The following is a 23,411-nucleotide window of genomic DNA, read 5'->3' on the forward strand; positions in this document are numbered from 1 at the left end:
GATCCTCTGCTCACGACTGCAGCAGATCCCCCCCCCCCACCACCATTCGCTCCATAACACGCACAGACATTTCCCCTTAGTTTCTAGGAGGAAAAAAGTGAGTGTTATGGTGCAAAAAATACGGTATATTTAAATAGCCTTGTTGGTGGGTGGGTTACATTGTCACACTGCAAGTCAACTAGGGGACAAGTAGTTGAGACCTGTGTCCTATGCTAATCCCTGCACTCATCCACATGGCAGCGCATTCCAAAACTGTCCTTTCACAAATCCCCTTTTTCTTGCTCCCATGTGTCAGGTTTTAAGACCATGTGCTGTTTTTTACCCTATAAAGGTAAAAAGGGTTGTCGTCCTGTGCACTTCTGCTGCCTGAGGCAGCCACCTCAGGCTGCCTAATGGCAGAGCCGGCTCTGGGTCTATGGGCCTGGTTTGGAGGTTCCAACTGGTGCAAAACCCTGTGGCGGCTATATGGCTTTAAAAGGATTTAGACCAATTTATGGTGACAGTGGCCAGACGAGTAAGTTCTACCTCCACTGTTGGGAGACAGTATGCCACTGAGAAGAAAAGTTGTTGGGAATCAGAACTGGGGAGAATTCTGCTGTGCTCTGGTCCTGCTGGCCCACAGCTTGGCCACTGTGAGGACTGGAGGAGCCCTAGTCTTGATCCAACAGGACTCTTCAGATGTGAAGCATTGTGCCCTTTTTGCCATAGCTTGCAGGCAGGGTCAGATCTACTATGAAACCAATGAAGCTTAAGCTTCAGGACCTCTGATCCCATAGGGGCCCCATAAGCAACCCTGGTCCACATTGTTTAAAAACATTGGGTTTAGTGGACCCAATTTGAGTCGCATGGCTGAAATTGATTTGCTGTTGTATGTATGTATTTCAACCACCCCAAAGTTTGAGGGTCAGCAGCACAGACGTTGTAAAGGCGTGATCTGTCATGGAACAGCCCCATTGAAGAAGATAGCAGTGGTTACCCAGAGACCTCCTTGCTGGCAAGGGGTACCAACTTGAATAAAATATTGGGGGGGGGGAGGGGAAGATAAGCTCTACCCCACATAATCGATCACATGACATGGAGCACACACACTATTTGAATGGCAATGAATGCCCAGAGACCTCCTCGCTGGTCAGGGGTGCCAACTTGAATAAAATATGGGGGGGGGAAAGACCCCTGGACCCCTATGTTGCTGGTTGCGAAGGGGTCTCCCAAATGTAGGTCCCTCCATTGCAAATTTCTGCTCTGGTGAGCTGAGGGCCACCAATCTTGCTTTCTTTTAATAAAAGGAGAATTTAAAGACTATTTAGCAAAACATTTAAAGACTATTTAGCTAAATATGCTAAGATAACCTAAATAGAACTACTTGCAAGAACCAGATTGGCCTAGGGTTTAAATATGTGATGTTATAGAATAATATGTCTAAAGTTAAAATGAAAAGAAAGATGTTAATTGACTAAGTAAATTTTATGTGAAAATAGTTTTGGAAAACTGTTACAATGATATACAGTGGTACCCCGCAAGACGAACGCCTCGCAAGACGGAAAACCCGCTAGACGAAAGGGTTTTCCGTTTTGGAGGCGCTTCGCAAAACGAATTTCCCTATGGGCTTGCTTCGCAAGACGACAGCCCATAGGGAAATCTCAGGGACAGCGGGGAAGCGCAGCGCGTCTTCCCCACTGTCCTCGGACCTCCTCCGAAGCCTGGCGGCGGGGCGGGGACACCTCCTCCCGCCGCCGCCGGGCTTCGGAAGGCTCCTCCGAAGCCGGGCGGCGGGGCGGGAACACCTTCTGAAGGCGGGCGGGGGGCGAAAGTCTTTGCTCCCCCCTGCCTGCCTGTCCCGGAGGGCTTTTGAAGGCAGCCTTCTGAAGGCTGGCGGGGGGCAAAAGTCTTTGTCCCCCCTGCCTGCCTTCCCAGGGGCTTTTAAATCGCCCCGGACAGCGGAGAAGTCCTCCGCTGTCCGGGGCGATTTTAAAATGCCGCCCGCCAGCATTTTAAGATCGCCCGGACAGCGGAGAAGTCCTCCGCTGTCCCGGGGTTTTTTAAAATGCTGGGGGTGGGAAGAAAAGCCCTTGTCGTCCCGTCCCCCCAGCCTTCAGAAGAGGTCCGGGGACAGACTGTCCCCGGACCTGGTCTGAAGGCGGTTTCCCTAGGAACGCATTAATTGATTTTCAATGCATTCCTATGGGAAACCGTGCATCGCAAGACGAAAAACTCGCAAGACGAAGAGACTTGTGGAACGAATTAATTTCGTCTTGCGAAGCACCACTGTACATTGAAACTCAGCTAGGGGGAGTCGAGGAAGTCACCCAACAATGTAAACAAAAGTGGAATTAATACACTTAAGATTTATGTTTGTTTGTTTGTTTGTTTATGGAAAATCAATAAAAAAACTGGAAAATAAAAATAAAAGGAGGAAACGTGGAAACAACTGCTGAATTTGAGGGGAAAGGGGCGCAGAAAAATGAGAAGCCGAGGGAGAGAACAAGAAGCAATCTCCCCTCTCGCCGGCTGAGCAAAGCAACGTCGCCCAACTCGACTTTACCCAGCACGGCGCATGCGTACGCCCCGGCCCCGACTCCGGTGACGTCAGCCCTCCCCTCCAGGCCCAGCTCCCTCCCTCTCCCCCCGCCCTCCTCGCGGCCACTCCAGTGTTGCCAATCGGCGCTGTTTGCTGCGCCCGCCCGCGCCGCGCTCGCCACTCCGCCCGCCCGCCCCGCGCTCCTCCCCACTTCCCAGCATTGCGAGCCCGCTGAGTCCACTCCCTCCCGAGCCTTACGTCGGTTCGGCAGCCACCCCCCACGCGCCGTCCCTCCTCCTCCCTCGCACAGGACGGAGCCGCCGTCGGGGCCTCGGCAGCTGGGCAGCAGGACGCGCCTCCTCCTCCTCCCGCCTTGCTCGGGACCCGGAGCCGGTGAAGCCTTGACGGCAGGAGGTGAGTCCCGCCCGGCGGCGACCCTTCGTGGGCTCGAACTCAGCCTCCCCCCTCCCACGTCGGAGGGGCTGCCCATGGCTGGTCCCACTCCAGTAAGTGCCACCTGGGGGGCTCGCACCCCGTTAAACCCCCCAAATTTCCTTCCCTCTCTCCATCAGTGGCCCCCACACGCCCCCTACTCCTCGCAGACCCTCCCCGTCCATCATGCCCTCTTCTGTCCCCTGGGACAAGCATAGGACCCCTCCAAAGTCCTCCCCACCACCACCACCTTACACCCCCTCGGTTCCCACTCATGCCCTGTCCCCCTGACCCTTTCCTTCCCCAGGACCCCCAACCTGGGCTCCCAGGCTGTCATTGCTTCTCCCACCCCTTTCCGGGAACTCCCACCCTGCGCTTGTGGACACATCAACACATCCCAGGATCCGTGTCCCTTTGTCTTCCCAGAACCACGGCTTCTCTCTCCCCCCCACCCCCCGTCTCAGGATTCTCACTCCCCACCCACCCCGGACGGGGTGGCCACCCTATCACTCCATGCTTCGAGCCTGCTGTCGTTGATCTTTGGCTCTCCTGACTCTCTTATTTACGCAATCCATACCTACGCGTTCTTGTCATCCACACACACACACCCCTCTGGCCCCTGGACTTTTTAGTAACTTGTCCAATCCATCCTTCAGTTTCCCACTCCTCCATCTCAGCCGGGAAGCTGCCTCTCAACTCCATTCCTTAAATAGCTTTGCTTTTGACAGCCTGCCTCTTGCCTTAAGGAGAATGGCAAGAATTAGAGAGAGAGACTTGCTACCTTTGCTAAACTTTTCTAGGTTTCTGACTTCTATGCCCCTTCAGAACGTTTTTTGAAAATCTTCTCCATTGGTTTGTTTACTTTTATTTCCAATCACTGCAAGGGCTATATTTATGGTGACTCTGGTTTCTTCCAGTGCAATCAATTCTAACTACGTCTACTTAGAAGTAAGTCCTGTTGAACTCAATGGGGCTTACTCCCAGGTGAGTGAGGTTAGGGTTGATCATTGTTTCTCAGTCCCACCAGGATGTTCACTCCTACCCTAAAGTCTTGCTGGATAGCTCATTTTCTTTTGATTACCTGTACCTGGCTAAGGGCTACCCAGCCATAATAACACTGACTAACCTTACAGCAGGGGTGGGGGACCTAGGATGTTTTTAGATTGCAACTCCCATCAACCCCAGCTGGCATGGCCACTTATCAGGAATTGTGGGAATTGTAGTTGAACAACATTCAGAGGGCCTGCTTTACGGGATTTTAAAGGATTTCATCTAGATAATGCTTATGAAGCACTTTGAACACTTCCATGAGACACTCGAAAGCACTATACAAATGTTGTTATTGATAATATTTCGTCCCCTTGTTGGGTTCTGTCACATTGCCTTCATATTTTCCCACTGACTTCTTTACTTCTTGCACTGTGTTATTTTGCTAGGAAGGAAAGGAAAGCCTTGATAATTTTTTTTACCTGATCTCTGAGATTGCCATCCCTAGCTATGTTACTCTCCATGTGTGTGTTTGAGTGTGTGTGTGTGTGTGTGTGTGTGTGTGGCAGGGGGGACTGCAACAGAATGTTGTAGCACCTTGAAGACTACAAATTTAATGTGGCCTACGCTTTTGTGGCCTGGAATCTACTTAGATACCTGGAGTATTGTTCCCATTTGACAAGGGTGTGTGCATTTATCAGTGTTTATATAGCCACATGCACAAACAAACATAGGGGGGGGGAATATAAACTGAGGTCAAATGACCATGAAATAGTAAAAAGTACGGTCTGTGGTGATTTTATACACACACACACACACACACACACACATACAGTGGACATTATATATTTCCTGGTTTTATTGTACTGATTTTTATGAAGATTATTGTAAACTGCTTTTGAATTCCTAATGAAGGGTAATCTCCTTTTTTTTAAAAAAAATATGTTTATATGTTTGTGTATACACACACACATTATGCATACACATATAAAAATATAAAATAATCAAGCATCAGCTTTATTTGATGAAGTGGACTCTATTCTATGAAAGTGATTCCACATTAAATCTGTAAGTGTTTCAGGTGTCAAAAGATTTTATTCGCTGTTTATTCCAATAGGTATCTCTTAAGGTCAGAAAGCTGTTTATCCTGGAAGTTGCAATAGTAGGAAGGTGTTTTGAAAGTAGGAAAACATGATGCAGAAAAATATTTTTGCAATGTAAAGATTCGCTGTGTATTGGCATGGCTGTGTTGACTCTTGTTAAAAACAACTGCTCTATTCAGAAGTTGCCTACATTACGTACAGTTAAAATATATTGTGTAAATTACCTTGTAAGACATCAGTTTAGTACCAAGTTTCTGGTTTTCATAGAATGTGGATGCTTTCCCCCTTCCGCCCCAACACTATACACCCTCGCCCAAATATTTCTGAGGACTAGAAATGTGGATTTTAAACATGGAAGCTAAGATTTCCTCAGTGTGTCAGAAGTTGGTATTTGTGTATTGAGGTGCAGCCTGGAGGTGATACTCATATGCAGTGGGCCACAGTTGAGAGCAGTTGGTATGTGTGTCACAACAGCATTGAGTTGCATTGTGCATTGCACTTTTGCTTGGCCCTGATGTTGCGTTCATGCCAGCTTGTGGCGAACAGTGTATTTACCTGTGTCATTTCTCATTTATAATCCTGCGCCTCTGTAACAAGCGGCTGCCAGCGCAGTCTGTTTTTGCAACGTGCTGCTAACTTCAAACCGGACACAGCATGGCAGCCGCATTTGGTATATTAAAATAAACCACTGGCATTTTCTCCGGAGCCTTTTCTCCCTTTTTGAAAACAACACCACGTTAAGTACTTAGCTTGACACTGATGCATAAACATAACAGGTTTGTTTTCTTTCAAGTGGCTGTAGCAGCTGCCTAAAAAAGTTCATGACACACTTGGTCTTTGTTGCTTAGAAATTCAAAGAAAATGATTTTTTTGATGGTGTGGTCCAAGCTAGCCAAGAACTTTTTAATTTTTGTTCATTTAAAGCTTCTTTCCCCAATTCCTTATCTTTAGCCAAAAAATAAAGACTCCCAGAATGGCTTGCAAATCACTACCACCCCAAATTTAAAAAAACCACAGCCCCTTTTGTAATGACACAAAAAGAAAAAATGATTGGGAGGGAGGAGGAAATAAGTGAATACGCAAACTCAGGTTCAAGTTATTGGCTACAAGTTATCCTGATGACCAGCTGGAATGGAAAAGTTCAAGTAGAGGAGACACTAAAAGTTCCTGGACTCTGAGCAGCGCCAGTCAAAACTTAGCATAGCCACTCTTCCTTCTCTGTGTGCTATGGTTTTAGCACAAAATAACATTTTTTTTGAAGTGTAATTTTGTACAGAGTGAGTTCAGTTGCCTGTGGAAAATTTACGGACCAGTGGCAGTGTGCTTAAGCCTTCCCTCTTGAAGCACGCTTCCACTCAAAATCTGCCCCAGCTTCTTTTTTCCCTTTGTGGAAGTGTATGGGAACTGGTATATGGTTCGCTGCAGGGCTAAAAGCAGGTGGAAGCAATTTTTAGGGAGAGAGGGAACAATGGACAGGGACAGACTTAAACTCCCACAGGCCCTTCCGCTGCTCCCAATTGTTGCTTTTTCTTTTCTTTTTTTAAGGCATTTACTCACAATTGCATATAATGAGTAGACTGGTTGCATCCGTCTGGATTCCTCATCTGTATATTAGGAATAATAGTTACTTGCCTTTTTTTGAATTACTGTGATGACAGGTAAGATAATTTTTTTTTACAAAACACATTATGGGTTTTGTATAAATAACAGGGAACAGCAGTGATAAAAACCAACAGAAGCAACTGCTGTGAAATGATTTGAAGATGATCACTTGAAGAATTTGCAGCAATTATTGGAAGCAACACACATATCTTCCCATCCTAACCTAAGACCTAGGTTTTTCTGCTTCTCCTGATACCGGGAACCAAAACTAGTATGTCACTGATAGGAGTAGTGTTGTAATCAGGCCTTCTGCAAGACTTGCGTTGGCAGGCAAGACCTCTCTGGACTCAGGGACCTCTTATTTGCACTTAGCTAGCTGCAGAGGATCTTGGGAACTGGAAATGTTTGAGTGGGATGCCAATCCCAGATGGAAAGAGCGTGTGCTGGGGTCTTGCGTCACTTTCACTTGAATGGTTAACATTTCTGGGAAATGACTGGTCTGGAATTATTATGTTTTAAAAACTCTCCTGCTGGATTTTTTTTTTAAAGAAAGGAATAAATTCTGAAATCTAATGCTTTATGTACTCCCATAACATTTCTCCTTCCCCCATCAAATCTTTACTTTTTAACCTTTTCTCAATCTCACCCCTCAAGATTTCTAATCGCAGGTGTTGGGAACAAACACAGTGTAACCATTTATTATTTTGGGCAATATTTTCCCCCATCTGCAATTTTAATTTAGATTTTAGTTTACTCCATGTTCTTTCCATGTAAGCACTTGTATTCTGTTAGTCCCAAACTTGGGATCATTGTGTCCTAGGAAACTTTGCTGGCTAATTCTCCATGGATAGGCAAGAGCCAAAAGTTTTCTCATGAACTGGAACTACTTATGGCGAATTAATTTGACCCCCCCCCCCGTAAGAGCATGAAGGATTACAAAAGAGCAACAAAGTGGAGCAGAGAACCTGTGAGGAGAAGAAGGAAATGAACTGAAAGGAGAATTGTGTTTATAGCATCAGAGAGGCCTTGCCTAATTGTTGCTGTGTTAATTAAGTTGGCTGTGTGTTGAAGTGTTGCATATTCCCTGTTCCCTGACCATCAATTTTACAGTGCAGTCGTATGCATGCTTACTCAGGAATAAATCCCACTATAGCCAATGGAGCTTGTGAACAGCAGGACCGCAGCATGAATGTGCAAAGTGCTTTAGGAAAATTTCTTTCGTAGCTGAATGTATGAACATTCCCATTGATACGTTTACAAATCTGTATACATCTGTGCAGGATATTGCTTCAGTTTGTTTGTCATGGACTCCAGTCGAAGTAAACAAAAATGTATGTAAAGCTGCCTTATGGGGTTAGACTCGGGGCTTTTTTTCAGGGGGGGGGGCTCACAGGAACTCAATTCCGGCACCTTTCAGGTGGTTGCAATTGCCATTCTAAGTGAATGAGGGAGGTGTTCATGGTGAGGTCCAGCACCTCTTTTTCTAGAAAAAAAGCACTGGGTCAGACCTTATCTAGCCCAGCTTCGTCACCTTAGACTGACAGTGGCTTCCCTAACTGGGAATACATGGAATTGAACAGGGGACTTTGTGATTGCAAATGCATAGCGGTGGCTCTCCAAGGTTGTCTAGTCGCAAAGGCTGGATTTATTTATTTATACTCTTATCTCACACATTTTCTTCAAGAAGCTCAAAGTGAATTATTTAGTCGTCGTCCCCTACATTTATCCTGCACAACAACCCTGAAAGGTAGGTTAGATTGTGAAAGAGTGAATGGCTCAAGATCACACAATGAGCTTCATGGCTGAGTGAGGATTTGAACCCTAGGGTGGTATTCAGCTAAGGGCAGTTCCACACCATACAATTAAAGTATGTCCAGTGCACATTTAAAACACAGAAATCCTGGGAATTCTAGTTTCCCCCACAGAGCTACAATTCCCAGTACTCTTAACAGGCTACAGTCTCCAGGATTCTTTGGGGAAAGTCATTCACTTTAAATGTATACTGCATGTACTTTAAATGTATGGTGTGGCTCTGCCTTTTATTTTACTCAAGAGTAGACCCAGTGAAATTAATGAAGATAACTAACTCTGCCTTTTATTTTACTCAAGAGTAGACCCAGTGAAATTAATGAAGATAACTAACATAGATCCACTAATTTTGAAACTCGGCTGAATACCACTCCTGGCCTCCCAAGTCTTAGTTACTCTATCACTATCATATGCTAGCTCTATATGCTATCTCCAGAATAAGAGGTATTATAAAGAACAGGAAGAGGAGCAGCGGCAGCAACAAGTTAGATATATTGCAAGCTCATGTCCTGCTTGTAGGTTTCCCAGAGGTATCTGGTGGACTACTCTGGGAAATGGGATGTTGGACTAGGCAGGTTTCAGTCTAACCCAGCAAGACTCTTTTGTTCCTAAGGAACAGAACAAAATAATAACTCTCCCAGAGGGCCCTGAAATAGACACACAATTTGTCTTGTGTTGTTCTTGCTAATAGCATATAAACATTATGTATCATTTACATAAGAGCCCTGTGAAGAAGATATTCAATGTCTGTGTTATGCTCATTCTGGAACATAGGTGCTTTGGCACCTGAACCCATTTCTGCTATTTTGGTTTCTTCATCCGTACTGCATCTCATCTGTCAGCGAGAGATGAATTGTTAGAAACGGTTGACGCCGCAAGACAAACAAGTATTTGTGTTAGGCATCTTATGAAATTTAAATATATTTTCCTGTTGGTTTTAATGTCTTTATAAAAGCATGGTGGGACTCCTTTATCGCAAATGAGGAGCTGAAGTGCACTGCATCCTGACAAACCTTGGAGCTGGCATTAGGACGCAGGTCTGAATACAGTTTTGCTGCTGGGTATCGCTGGCTGCCAGCATTCACCTTTCAGAAGATTGTAAACGGGGTATATGAGGTGTTGCCAGCCCTGGGGTTTCAGCCTCTGAGGAGCTATATGAGCTTTGGTTCTCACTGTGCATTTAATGAATACTTAGAAATTCCTTTCGTGTTACTATGAGGTCAAAGGAAAGGAAGGGTGATTTCCTTGCTTGCCTCAATCAGCCTTTGAAAATCTCTGTGAAGTCGGCTAGAATTAGTCCATATTTGCAGATGAGGGACTAGAGCTGGAAGAGTAGATTCTCTCATTGGATTTGAACCCTGATTCAAAGTAAACATTGTGCCCACACCTCGCATGGAAGTTCTCTGGGTTAATTTTGTGCCCTGTAAACAAGGCAGTGTTGGCTTCTGAAAGTAAGTAGTTATTGATATTTCCACAATGGTTGCCAACTGGTACATTTTTCCACCGTGACAATTGGTTGTGTTTACTGTCTGTTTAGAAGTGGCTGCTTTTAACAGGTTGCCCGTTATACAACAGGTTAGAGGCAAAAGCTATATCATTTATTAGTAGCTCTTTTTAACTGTCCTTTATCGCTAACTTTAATATTGTTGGGGTTTTTTTGTAAACCACTTTAAGGTCTGTTAAATAAACAAATCCATTTTACTTAGACTGGGAATAATTATAACCCTCATTTACTGGGTAAGGGTAGTTAGAATAGGAGCAGAAAAGTGAACCCAACACTTCACAAAGTTTATTTAAAAATTTAGGGTTGTGATTGATTGGAATGAGAATTTTCTTTATTGGAATGCTTCTATTGGGCTAAGAATATACAAAACCTTTTACCTGCTGAAGCACTGTGTTTAGTTAAAAAGTTGGTGAGAAACTCAACAAGAAAAATGTTTATTGTAGAATATCAGGATGTTCATTCTTGCTTCATCAGTGTCAAGCACCTAGTAGGCTACATACACAACTGTTGGGCTGCAGTTGGTTTTGTGGATCCCATAGGTATTATTGAGAAGTATAGAATCTCAGAACTCTCAGCATGAGAGAAGCCCATTGTATTGAACACCAGATAGCCACTGTAGAAGTGTGAACCTTTAAGTGAGAGAGGTGCCTTTACTTTTCTCCAGCACAGTTGAAAGCAAGTGTGTTCAGGTAGACAATGAAATATTAAAGGCACCAGCTATGACAGCAATAAGGCCTGATTCAGAAAATCAGTGGCATAGGTCACCTACAGGCAGCACCACACGGAACAATATGTTTATTTGTGAAGCGGCCACATTTTCACCGTGACATTGCGAGCCTTCCATACATCTTGCTTTTAGTTACTTGTTCATTTCATTGTTGGCAAAAGCGTCTTCCCAAACAGAGTTACCTCATTTCTCGGAAATATGGGTTTGTTTTACTCCTCACATTGGAGTTAGTTTGCTCTGAAGATGTTTGTACACCTTTGTGGCAACACCAAAGCTTTGGTGGTACTGGAAAAATACTAGACACCAGAGAAAAGTGCGTAGGAAAGTTTTTTCCCAAAAAAAATTCGGCCCAGCTAAAGGAGAGATACCTAAAACTTGTCATCTAGTTCTTGTCATTTAAAACCAGGCATGACTTACTTATTTTAAGGAATAGAAAAAACATTGTACTATGGGTCCATATGCACACTTATGGTGATGGATTTATATTTACTCCATCAGATTTTTCCCTTCCAGAAATATAAACAAAATCCAATAAGGTGAGTTGAAGTTGCCTGGAAGCATTTCTTATGCTCAACAATAATCATTGTGAGCACAGTAGAATATTACTATTGTTTATTAAATTTGTATACCACCCGAAGATCACAGGATTGTTCACAACATAAAAATACCAAATGAAAACACAAAATACATAAGAAAACAGAAACAAACCAGTAAGCCTCCCCCCCCCCACACATTTAAAAAACCATAAAATGTTAAACAGCCAAAGGCCTGGTAATGGAGAAGAGTTTTCCCCTGGTGCCTGAATATATGTAATGACGACTCCAGGAGCTCCTCACTGGGGAGAGCATTCCACAAGTGGGGAGCCACCACAGAAAAGGCCTGTTTGTGTGTTGCTGCCCTCTGGGCTTCTTGTGAATGGGGCACAAAAAGAAGGCCCCCAGTGTTGATCGCAGGGTCAGGTTCGGTTCATATGGGGAGAGGCGGTCCTTGAGGTAATGTTGCAAGATGCGTTGATATCTGTTTCTGAATTCTTTTTTCTTTGAATATTTGTGTTTGAAAATGGTTAACAAAATAGCCAATGTATTGTAAGAGGGCTAATTTGGAATGGGCTCTAGCAGTAGAGCATTTGCATTGCATGCAAAATATCGTGGTTTAATTCGCAGCAGCTCCAGGTAGGTTTTGGGGGACCCTTGTCTAAAACTCTGGGTGCTGGTGCCAGGCGGTACTGAGCTGTATGAACTCAGCCGCCTGAGTTATATGAGAGCAGCCACCTGTGTTCTCAGCCTTTTAGTTCTCTTATCAGTTTGTTGCTTTTTCTTCCTTTTTAAAAAAAATCATCCTTTTGGTGCAGCCAAGAATGGTTGTGCTAGTCTGAATAGTTCATTAGCAGTAACCCTCTTGTTTTGTCCCTCCTCTTCCCGTGTTTACTGAAAATGTGATGCCAATTTAATGTCCTCCCGCTGTGCAGGAGTTTGGGGCATTTTTTAATTGCAGCAGGAGCAGGTGTGGTCAGTCCTAGGTTCAGAGGCTCTGTTTTAAGTTTCGTTTTACTTGTGATCAGTCAAATTAACCGCACTGTTCTAGCTGTGGGAACAAGAAGCAAGCATTATCTCTAGTGTGATATTAATCTTCCTGCCTGCTATTTTGATATACAAGTCTAAACCACACTCTCTTTCTGTATTAACAGTGCTGCTTACTACTACTTCCTGGGCACTGTTTTTTTTTTAATTATATAAAAAAGTGATGTCTGTAGCTTGTCTTCTAAGTTCAAGGGGGAGAGCTGCTAATATTTGGGTTGAAGAATTTGTAAGAAAATGAAATCACCTTGGGAAGCATGGAGGCAACATGGAGTGTTTTATTTTCTTCTGAGTCAATAATGACTCAAATGTTCTAGCCCTGTGCTGCAGTCTTGGTGTGCTAATACTGAGCCATCTGGCTCGTAACAAGCTTCAAAACTAAGATATTAAACACTTCCAGATTTGTTAGTTCTCTTTTGAGAATAGTCATTAGTAGGACTGATTCTCCTAACACTTTTGAATTTTGCGTACCTCATGAGATGGCTTGTGTTTTGGGCTATCTTCTTGTTTACAGTCTAGTGTTTGAAAAGAAAGAAGATAAGATTTGCAAGAGTTCAGATGTAGACTGGATTGACTTGCCAGAGTTCAGAAGTTCAGCATTTGGAAAAGGGAGTTATTGTTTTGTTGTTTCTGTTTTAAATATTTGTGTTTTTATATTGTGAACAGCCCTGAGAGCTTCTGAGGAAGGGTGGACTGTCAGTCTAATAAATAAAATAAATATATAAAAATAAGTGTTTCCTGACTATCTGGTTAGTTTAGCTAAGGGGACAACAACATTTTATGATAGAGCATCCACTGGGTACCTGTAAATCAATTTGCCAGCAGTAATTGGAGTGGATTCTATGGTCGTTCCAATGTTAAGTCAAACTTAAACTGTCAGCCAACCTAGCAGTTCGAAAGCACGCCAAAGTGCAAGTAGATAAATAGGTACCGCTCCAGCGGGAAGGTAAACGGCATTTCCTTGTGCTGCTCTGGTTCACCAGAAGTGGCTTAGTCATGCTGGCCACATGGCCCAGAAGCTGTACGCCGGCTCCCTCGGCCAATAAAGCGAGATGAGCGCCGCAACCCCAGAGTCGGTCACGACTTGACCTAATGGTCAGGGGTCCCTTTACCTTTAAACTGTCAGTGTGAGTTCACAGGTAGCTGCTGCCTTATACTGAGTCAGACCACAGGTTGACCTAGCTCAAAATTGTCTACTGTGAGGCAGGAACTGTTTCCAACCAGGAGATACCAAGGATTGAACCAAAGACCTTACACATTCAGAGCAGATCTCTACTACTGAATTGTTTGCTTGTGTTGCATTCACTAAAGATTAGTCTAGCATTCTGAAAACATGCATGGATTCTGTCAGAAAGCTAAGACTCTAATGCTTCAGATTCATTATCATCATGACATGACAGTTCTCTCACTGACAGATGTTGCTGAGATTACTTCTTTTCAAATATCAGGTTGTGGTCTAGGGGGCATATGCCGACAATTACCCTCAAGTTTCTTGCTGGCATCAAATTGCAAAACTCTTTTACGAATGCGGCATTAACAGAATGCGGCTGTGCACACACCAGGGCAATAATAGGTATGTGGATTGCTGTTCCATTGTGTGCAGTTGTGCAACTTTGTTCACACACAAGTGCTTTCAATTTTATGCCTCTGAAATCAGTCTTGATGTTTCCTGACCACACTAGTGGGTGGTCCTTCATGGAATTTATTTGTTCTGTATGCTGTTGTCCTCTCCCATCAAGTAGTATTTTCCTGTCATCCATAAGTTTTGGAAACCTGTTCAGCTGTGGCCATGCACACACATATTTGCTTTTCCTTGCAACAGCAACTTTTACATTTTTTTAATTTTTATTTTTGAAGAACAAGTTTTCTAGTACAGTGGTACCTCGGTTTACGAACTTAATCCGTTCCAGAAGTCCGTTCTTAAACTGAAACCATTCTTAAATCAAGGCGCGCTTTCCCTAATGAGGCCTCCTGCTGCTGGTGCCCTTCAACCTTTCAAAGTTCGCAAACCAGGACACTACTTCTGGTTTTGCAGAGTTCGTAAACCGAATCGTTCATAAACAGGACTGTTCTTAAACCAAGGTACCGCTGTATGCCAGATTTGCACAAAAGAGCAGTCAGAAATAATGATAATAAATACACTTCAATCTCTCCAAGTGCCATGGGCCCCTCGGCTCCATCAGAATCTGGAATACTTTGGCAGACTCAGATGGATCAGTAGGAAGGCAGAGAAGATGGTGTGGTGGTGGAAGATTGAGACCCAGGGTTGGAGAAGAGAGGTCCTTCCCATGTGATTCTAGATGTCAGAGGGCTGGATAACGGGTGGAGATGCTCCTTCAGGTATACAAAACAATACCCTAATATTGACGGTGGGGGAGGAGTCTGAGCAAGGAGGAATGCCTGTATGTATTCTAGGAGCTCTACTGAGCAATGAATTACTGCAGCCAACCTAGGAGCTTTTCACTTTGTTGATATTATGAATTCCCTTCTGTGTAGAGCCATACCCATTTAATTTATATGACAGTACAGTGAAATACAGACAGACATCTTTGTATAGCTGCAGGGATGGGAAATGGAAACCAAATATACAATACTTTATTTAGCATAGTTCAGCTGAAGTACACAAGTGATAATTGTTTCAAGAGTGTAATACTCAAGTGATAATTATTTCAAACTCAAATTGCTTTTCAAAGCATTATTTGGTATTGAATTATTAGGAATTTTGATTTCAGCTCACTCCCTCCCCCCACCCTGATGAATAGGAACTTCTTCTTTTTTCATTTTTTCAAATTTTATTTATACTTTTCAAGTTTATACATTTCACTAGTTTTATACATTTCACTAATTTTACAATCATTTCAACATTTCAAAACTTGACTTCCTTCCCCCTCTTTCTGCAGTTCCTTAAATTTATTTTTAATAGCCTCTGCATATCCAAATTAACTTTATTTGCTCATTTATTAATCTACTTTAAATATATACTCTTATAAAACTGCAGGTTATTACAATAATTGTGCCAATGATCTTATCTGTTTACAATTTATCTGTAAATTTTCTATAAACCATTTCCATTCTTTTATAAAAAGTTTATAAAAGAAGGCAGAGGGCCTTCTTGGTAGTGGTGCCCGCCCTGTGCAACGCCCTCCCACCAGATGTCAAAGGAAAAAACAATTACCAGACTTTTAGAAGACATCTGAAGGCAGCCCTGTTTTGGGAAGCTTTTAATATCTGAAGGACTATTGCATTTTAATATTTTGTTGGAAGCCACCCAGAGTGGGTGGGGAAACCCAGCCGGATGGGCGGGGGTATAAATAATATGTTGTTGTTGTTGTTGTTGTTGTTGTTGTTGTTGTTGTTGTTGTTGTTGTTGTTGTTGTTGTTATCTTGATTTCTTATTCTTCGGTGAATAGGAACTTCCGTGACTGTGAATAACAGAAAGTTTCTCTAGGTTCTAAAATAAAGCTAGACATTTGACCGAGAGTGACTGCCTGCATTTGCTATTATCTTGTGCTTGATATTTGATGAGGACCATCAAGCTAAACCAACTTATTCCCGAGACAGAATTGTGTTTAATACAGTGGTACCTCGCAAGACGAATGCCTCGCAAGACGAAAAACGCGCAAGACGAAAGAGTTTTCCGTTTTTTGAGTCGTTCCACAAGACGAATTTCCCTATGGACTTGCTTCGCAAGACAAAACGTCTTGTGAGTTCTTGCGAGTTTGTTTCCTTTTTCTTAAAGCCGCTAAGCCGTTAATAGCCGCTAAGCTGCTAATAGCCGCTAAGCCGCTAATACCCGTGCTTCACAAGACGAAAAAACCGCAAGACGAAGAGACTCGCGGAACGGATTAATTTCATCTTGCGAGGCACCACTGTAATCAGATTCCACGTACCTGTCCTTTTGAACCTCTTAAAAATACTGGGGAACGAATACTCAAGAGTCACCCCCTGTAAAATACTTTATCTTTTCTTTGAAAGAAAGAGGACCTCTTATTGCCTGGTAACCTTATGAGGGGGAGCTGAACGCCACTTTCTCTCCCCCCCCCCCAGTCACTGATTATGTCAGATGAACCCCATTCCAAAGGGCCCTGTACCTCAGAGCTGCTTCAAGACTGTCAGCGATGGCGGGCACTCTCTCTTTTTTAGAAGACAAGCTAAATATAGACGTAACTAGCATACAACAGCACAGTGAGCACCGGTCTTAAATGTGTATATGGGAAGCTGATTTGGGCTTTTAAAATTATAAATAGATGAAGTACAGTGGCACCTCTGGTTGCGAATGGGATCTGTTCCGGAGGCCCATTTGCAACATGAAAAGCCGGCGACGTGAAGCGCCCTATCTGCGCAGGTGCGTGGCGCAATTTGGCGCTTCTGCGCATGCGCTATTTAGCACTTCTGCGCATGTGCAAGTGGCGAAACCCGGAAGTAACCCTTTCCAGTACTTCCGGGTTGCCGCGGGACACAGCCTGCAAAAACGTAACATGAAGCAAACGTAACATGAGGTATGACTGTATAGTTATGGTGTAATATATTAACTTTGAAGAAACATGTGTATTTCTTTTTTTTTTTGGTGGGGGGTAGTAAATTCTCTTTGAACCTGTGAAGGAGACATTGGCAAATGGAATGTGTGGTTTGTTCATAGGAAACTTCATGTGAATTAAGGTAGGTCATGTCCACATGAACATTTACCTCAGGTTCACAGCCCTTTGACACATCTCAAATGTTGTTGCTACAAAGGGCACAACCAGGAAAGACAGGAATATGAGATGCACCAAAGGTAGCAGCTGGGGTTGGTGTGTCCGCACAGCCAAATAACACCTAAAAGCAATAGGTGACTAAGTCTATTGCTCTTTAAAATAAGGGGGGAAACCAGGGGGAGGCAAGCTAAAAACACCTTCGTATTAGTGGTCAAGCAAGATCAGCTGAGGGGAGTAAACAAGGTGACTATTTTTTTATTAACAAAATAAGTCAGCTGTTTGAGATCATGTTGTGAACTGCCTTGCCTACAAAGTTTCCTTTACTTTCTGCAGTAACTCTTTCATGCAGTCCAAACACCTTTAGTAAGAAGCCTGTAATTATCTGCAGTTGCTTAGGTTTCTAGATCAAATAAAGGTGACCGTGCTCAGAATGGGTGTGTGTGTGTAGAGTCCATAGCCAGAAAATATAAAGTGTCTCCTCTTTTTAATGGAGAGTCAATTAAACTGACCTAGAGCCAGATTACTGATGTGAATACTTTAGGCTAGGGGCTGTCACTTGAAGAGACTTACTGTCTATATATAACAAATTAGGAAACATAAGCATATTTATTGTACAAAAGCAGACCTTTGGTCAGGGCTCATTTGTGCATGAAGGTTTCCTCATATGTGGATCACTGCCTTTGGTTAGATTTATGTAATACCCTGCCTTTTCAAGTATTTCAGCCTGTTTCACGTGTACTGGTAAGCCTAACCATGGCTTAGTATGAATTAGCAAACATGCAGGCTCTTGGAGAGGAGAACATGACAGCTTTTCTCCTCCCCAGTCGTTCTGCTGTTGCACATAGCTAAACTATGGGTTGCTTTAATCCAGGCTTCCTCAACCTCGGCCCTCCAGACTCTTTTGGCCTACAACTCCCATGATCCCTAGCTAGCAGGACCAGTGGTCAGGGATGATGGGAATTGTAGTCTCAAAACATCTGGGGGGCCGAGGTTGAGGAAGCCTGCCTTAATCCAATTCTGGGTTTGTGGTTTAGCTCTCTCCAGACCAAACCATGAGCTGCAACTCAGGTTTGTGAAATAACTGCGGATCTGTTGCCTTTAAATATAGAGAAGAGATGCAGCCAGATCTGGGTGGACCATGTTACTAATGTTGCTAATTTCCCCCATAACTTTAGTCCAGAAAGCTGTCCAAGGGCAGGTCCACCATAGGTACCAATAAGTCCCTATGGCTCTACAGTGCCACCAGTAGGATGTATTCCTTGAGTTTTGAATATGTATCATTCACACAGGTGTAAGGAATCATTCATGAACAATTTTCTTGGAATTTTCTTTTAGACTATATAGAATGGTTTCATGGACCAGAGTTTATTAATGGGAAGCGACCCTGAAGTTAAATGTTAATTTGAGGGGTTGGGAATGAAGCTTACTGGAAACCATTCCCCCCCCCCCTTGTGCTAGGGCAGGTCCCAAATCATGTACACATTTATACAAATATGTAATTCATTATCCTCTTTTCAGCAGAAATGTTACTCTTGGATCCAAGTAAGCACAAAGTTATTTCACAGTCCAGAATCTTCCTCTTCTGTCCTCCCCCTCAGTTTTTATTGGCACAATATTTTGTTGCAAAATTTTATATTGTTGAAAATTACAAAGTAGTTTTCAAATTATGCTATTGGGTGCAAATTCTCTGGAGCATTCCCTAGAGGGGATAGGATTGTGGAATGAAACATCTGCATGTTTTAGAGCTGTGGAGAAAAATAACTATCCCCTCTTTCCCCATCCACACCCATTTCTTTAGAAAACAAATTTGGATAGATTTAAGCCATAGCCCTCAAAACAAAACTTTCCATATTTAAGATAAAATATTTCCAACAGCTTTCTTCTTGCATTTTCAAGAAAAGCTATTGATTTTTAAATTTATTTTAGTATTGCCATTTGTGGCTATTATTTTAAAAATGAAAAATTTCCCCATCTTCCCAAAGTTCTTGTTTTTAGCCTGTAAACTTCTGAGTAGGGAAGAAATGCCCTCTGCCTTGCCAGGCAAAAGAGTTTAGTCTGAAGTTATAAGATCAAGTGCAGGTCAAGTTTTCTGCCACACAAGCAAAAGTTTAAGGAGAAGGCAAAGTGATTGAATTTCCCACTGATGAGAACAAATGATATGTTAATTCTGAGACAAAAGGAATGTGGTGTACTTTGCTGCTGTATATGTGAATTGACCTTCCTTTCCACAGCTGTTTATCTGCCTCCCTTTGAAGCTAAGAAACTGCATTTCTAAGCCTAGTATCCAAAGGAAAACTTGTTTTCTGAAAATTGCAAATGCAATTTCTACTAAGTTTTACTTTGCCAAATTAGATTTTAAAGGCATGTCTTTACAGTATGGCATTCTAACCAATCAATTAGATATTTTTTTAAAAAAATCCTTCCCTTGCAACTGTACACACAGTGTCTCAGTTGTAACCTTCATCCGTTGAGAAAGACCTATAATGGGACTGAGCCATTGTGCCAGAAAAATAATCTGGAATTTCAGTTTTCTTTATTTAATGCTCTGGCACTTAATTTAAACTTGCTGTATTTAACCTACAGTGGTACCTCAGGTTAAGTACTTAATTTATTCCGGAGGTCCGTATTTAACCTGAAACTATTCTTAACCTGAAGCACCACTTTAGCTAATGGGGCCTCCTGCTGCTGCCGCACCACCGGAGCACGATTTCTGTTCTCACCCTGAAGCAAAGTTCTTAACGCCAGGTAATATTTCTGGGTTAGCAGAGTCTGTAACCTGAAGCGTATATAACCTGAAGCCTATGTAACCCGAGGTACCACTGTATTTGCCACTGAAAAACTTAAACTTGTGTGGTTAAATAAAATAATACAGTTTCACAATATAATGAGTCATTCAACAACCCAAATTGTTACATCCAAACAATGATCACTTAATCTACTAATTCAGAAGATGCTAAATGAATTGGGTGGAGCCAAAGTAAAGAAGCCAGTTCAAAAGGTATTTCAAGTAAGTGCCATAAGACACACAATATACAATTACAGGAGAACATTTTATGTGGCTATTATAAGCTAGTCAAGTTGCTGAAAATACAGGCAGTAACTGTGCAATCCGGGCATGTCTACTCAGAAGTTAGTCCCATTGAGTTCACTGGGCCTTCCTCCCAGGTAACCTCATGGTGGCCTCATGAGCCTTCAGGCAATTAAATACATTATAGCAGTTTTGGAATGCCACATATTTGCTATTGCAAATTGGTTTTTGTTTCCCTCTTGGTGTGGTGCTTAACGTTGAATGGTGGTCTGTGAGGAGTCACAATTTGAAATAACAGGTTGGGTGCCTTCATGTATTCTTCTCCCATTAGAATTCCATCACAGATTTGTTCCAAGGGACTGAAGAGAATGCAACTGTCCTGGTTATGATGGTTTCTGTCCATGTCTTCTGGTTGCAGATGGTTGACCTGCTCTGATCACAGAATTGTCGAGTTGGAAGGGACCCTGAGGATCATCTAGTTCAGGAATGCAGGAATAGGTAGCTGTCCCATATGGCGATTGAACCTGCAACCTTGGCTTTAGCAGCACCATGCTATAACCAACAGAGCTATCCAGACAGTAAGAATGGATAGGTGAAGCAAGAGTCTAAGAGAACAGGGAAACAGGGCCAAGGACCCGAGAAGGAAACATGCCAAGGGAAGTGAGTTGGGATACAAAGCAAGTGTTGACATTTAAGAGAGGAAGAAATTCGGGGGAGTAAGAGGGAGAAAAAGCTGGAGGGAGTGGGGAGAGAATGGGCAGAGGAGAGAGTTGTAGAATCATATGGTGATTTGAAACCATCAGCCAGCTATTTGGCTACAGGACCTTAGTCTACTCTAATTTCCCCTGTTGCATAACAAGAATTAACAATAACTAGCCCAGAAGAATGTAAGGCCAGGGCATAGTATGCTCCAGCAGAACTTTTGTGCAGCTTTTCAAAGCAAAGCACCCTCACTCAGCACTTTTCACCACTTGTTCTCTCATTACGTATTAAATTTTTCCTGGCAAATTCTTGGTAACTTCGCAGGTCAAGGACTTGGCATTCAGCTCTGATCGCTTTCCAAAGTGTGTTTGAAATCTTAACCCCATAAACAATAACAAGAATATATGTTTTGTAGACTCTTTTTACCTGGAAACTTTAAGATGCAAGCTTCAAATAGTTACTGTCTTGTTGTGGGAGCCAGACTTTCTAGTATATCTCATCTTTATCTGCGAGCTAATACAGAAATGTGGGCTTGGGCACCTTCTGATTAACCAAAACATGGAAGAATGACTGTGGGCTGGGAAACCTGAATGAGCCTTCGTAGCGTCTGCTGTGACGTCACAAACCACATTCTGCTGTTATAGTTACCGAAAGGTATTGGAATCCTGCGTATGGAGGTGGGTTAAATATTGTGAGAGTCAGAGCTGAGGTGGGGGGAAAACCACAGGAATAGTGGCATCGGTACATTCGCTGCAGAGGTTTAATGCAGAAGGGCATTTTGGCTTGTAAGGGTAGAAATTAAGACTAATAAAGAAAAAAAAGGCCGAGTGAGTTTGTAAGCTGTTGAAACATACTCCTGAAAAAGTGGTAAGATGCATTTTCCCATCCACTCTGCTTTTAAAAACACTATTATTATTTTTTTGCTCTTGTTTGTGGAGACATGGGAAAGCTGCTTAGATAAACTTGCTCAAAAATATCTGAGACTGCATTATGACCTCTGTCCCTTCAGTGAAGACAACTGCTGCCATACTTTCATTTTACTGGCAACTTTGGAAGGGTGGCAATTTATAAATATTTACAAATAGGTTTATTATATTTTACAAATATTCTTATGCTGGGTTTAACCAGGTTGAGTGTGAGAGAGCTTTGGTTTTTATTCCCATTTATATCTTTTGTAAGCTTGTTGTGCCTGCTAACTGGCTAGCATCTTGACCCACGCTGTAATATTTGTAAGCAGCTTACCATGAGGCATTTGGCCATCAGAATCCACTCCGTTTTTTGTTCCTTTAATGCTTCACAAGAATTTTGTAAGAATAATTCTTGGTACTTCCAGGCCACCATACAATATATTGATTTACTAGCTTCCCTACAGTTGAATTTGACTGGACTTAACCATCCAGGTGTCCTTTAGTTTCTGTCCTCATTCTGCCTCCCTCTTCCCCACCTCCCAGTTAGTAAGCTGTTTCTGAAATGGATATTATTGGAATACTTTTGTAGCACCATAACATCAGCACCTAAGCAGCAAGTGAAATAATGGTAAAGGTAAAGGACCCCTGGATGGTTGAGTCCAGTCAAACTTGACTATGGGGTGCAAGGCTCATCTTGCTTCAGGCCGAGGGAGCTGGCATTTGTTTGCAGAAGAGTAGTTATTATTCTATACAAAATGTTTCTGGGAATCAACCCGCGCTAAGGGTGCTGCTGTGTGTTAACACTGAAACTGCCTCCTGCAACAAACACATGGCATAATATATGAATGTTCGGGTCTTTAAGCATCCATGTTCACACTTCATGGAATACTGAATGGGCCAGTGTTCCTTCAAACTTGAATAAAGTTGTACGATGTGCACATTTCACATGTTTGCTGTTGGAAACACTGGTATAATTTCAGTGTCTCAGAGCAATCATTATGTGTACCGCTATCCGGAAGACAGATATAAACAGCAGTAATTTGGGGAAATTAATTGGACTCTTTGGATACATCTGATGCCTGGATTCCAGGCCTGGTTTGTAGGCCAATTTAGCCCACACGGGTTTCTTGTTGGTCCATGTGGCCTTTAGGACAGTGTATATATAGTGCAGTACACAATCTGTGTGCCCTGATTTCTTAGGATTAGTGCAGGGGTCTCTCCTGGGGAAAGACATCTTTCTTGAGTCCTTTCCAACCCCCTACTGCTTCTCACAATGTGTGTTCCAGTTACACAGTATAGCACATAGCTGGCAGCATGGGGAACTGTTGCTTGGATGTCTGTTCTTATTAGGGATGGGCAAATGTGTCGGTTTTGGTTTCTCACTATTTGTCATTTTTCGAAACTTAAGTTCAGTTCTCGACATTATTTATTTATTTATAAGAGGTGCTCATGATCATTTGTCTGCAAAATTTGCCTAACGTGCACATTTTAAATGTAATTTTACCCAATGCACACGTTTTTGCAAGCACTTTTCATTAAAATGCATTTTTGTAAGTTGTTTTCACTAATAATGTTCATTTTGTGCATGATTTACCCTAGCAGATGCATTTTTGAACATATTACTCCGGTGGTGAGCTGAGTTGAAAAATTCAGAGAAGGACGGTTTTGTTTTGGTTTGCATATTGCCTTTGAACGTGAACCTCCCCGTTGAATTTCTCCCTACCTTTTAGTGACACAACTGAGAACCTCTCATTTCCTACAAGGACATCTGGTGTCCATTGTCAATTAAGAGGTTTAACTTTTAAAATTTGTGCAGATGT

The 23,411-nt window shown here is 42.7% G+C and overlaps 1 protein-coding gene across 3 annotated transcripts in view; it reads left to right on the forward strand.

The window, feature by feature from the left end:
- The first annotated feature begins 2,736 nt into the window (after positions 1 to 2,736).
- ZHX3 (zinc fingers and homeoboxes 3) overlaps positions 2,737 to 23,411 on the forward strand; it is a 48,543-nt gene continuing 27,868 nt past the window's right edge. Inside the window, exon 1 of one of the 3 annotated variants that reach the window (XM_083508006.1) lies at positions 2,737 to 3,024. The gene's annotated coding sequence lies outside the window, so the exon portion shown is untranslated. Of the gene's footprint in view, positions 3,025 to 21,348; positions 21,551 to 23,411 lie in introns of those variants that run through there. The other 2 variants (XM_083508004.1, XM_083508005.1) reach the window with 2 other exon arrangements.

The sequence above is a fragment of the Podarcis liolepis genome (genome assembly GCF_965112155.1).
Source record: "Podarcis liolepis genome assembly, chromosome: 6".
Lineage (NCBI taxonomy): Eukaryota > Metazoa > Chordata > Lepidosauria > Squamata > Lacertidae > Podarcis > Podarcis liolepis.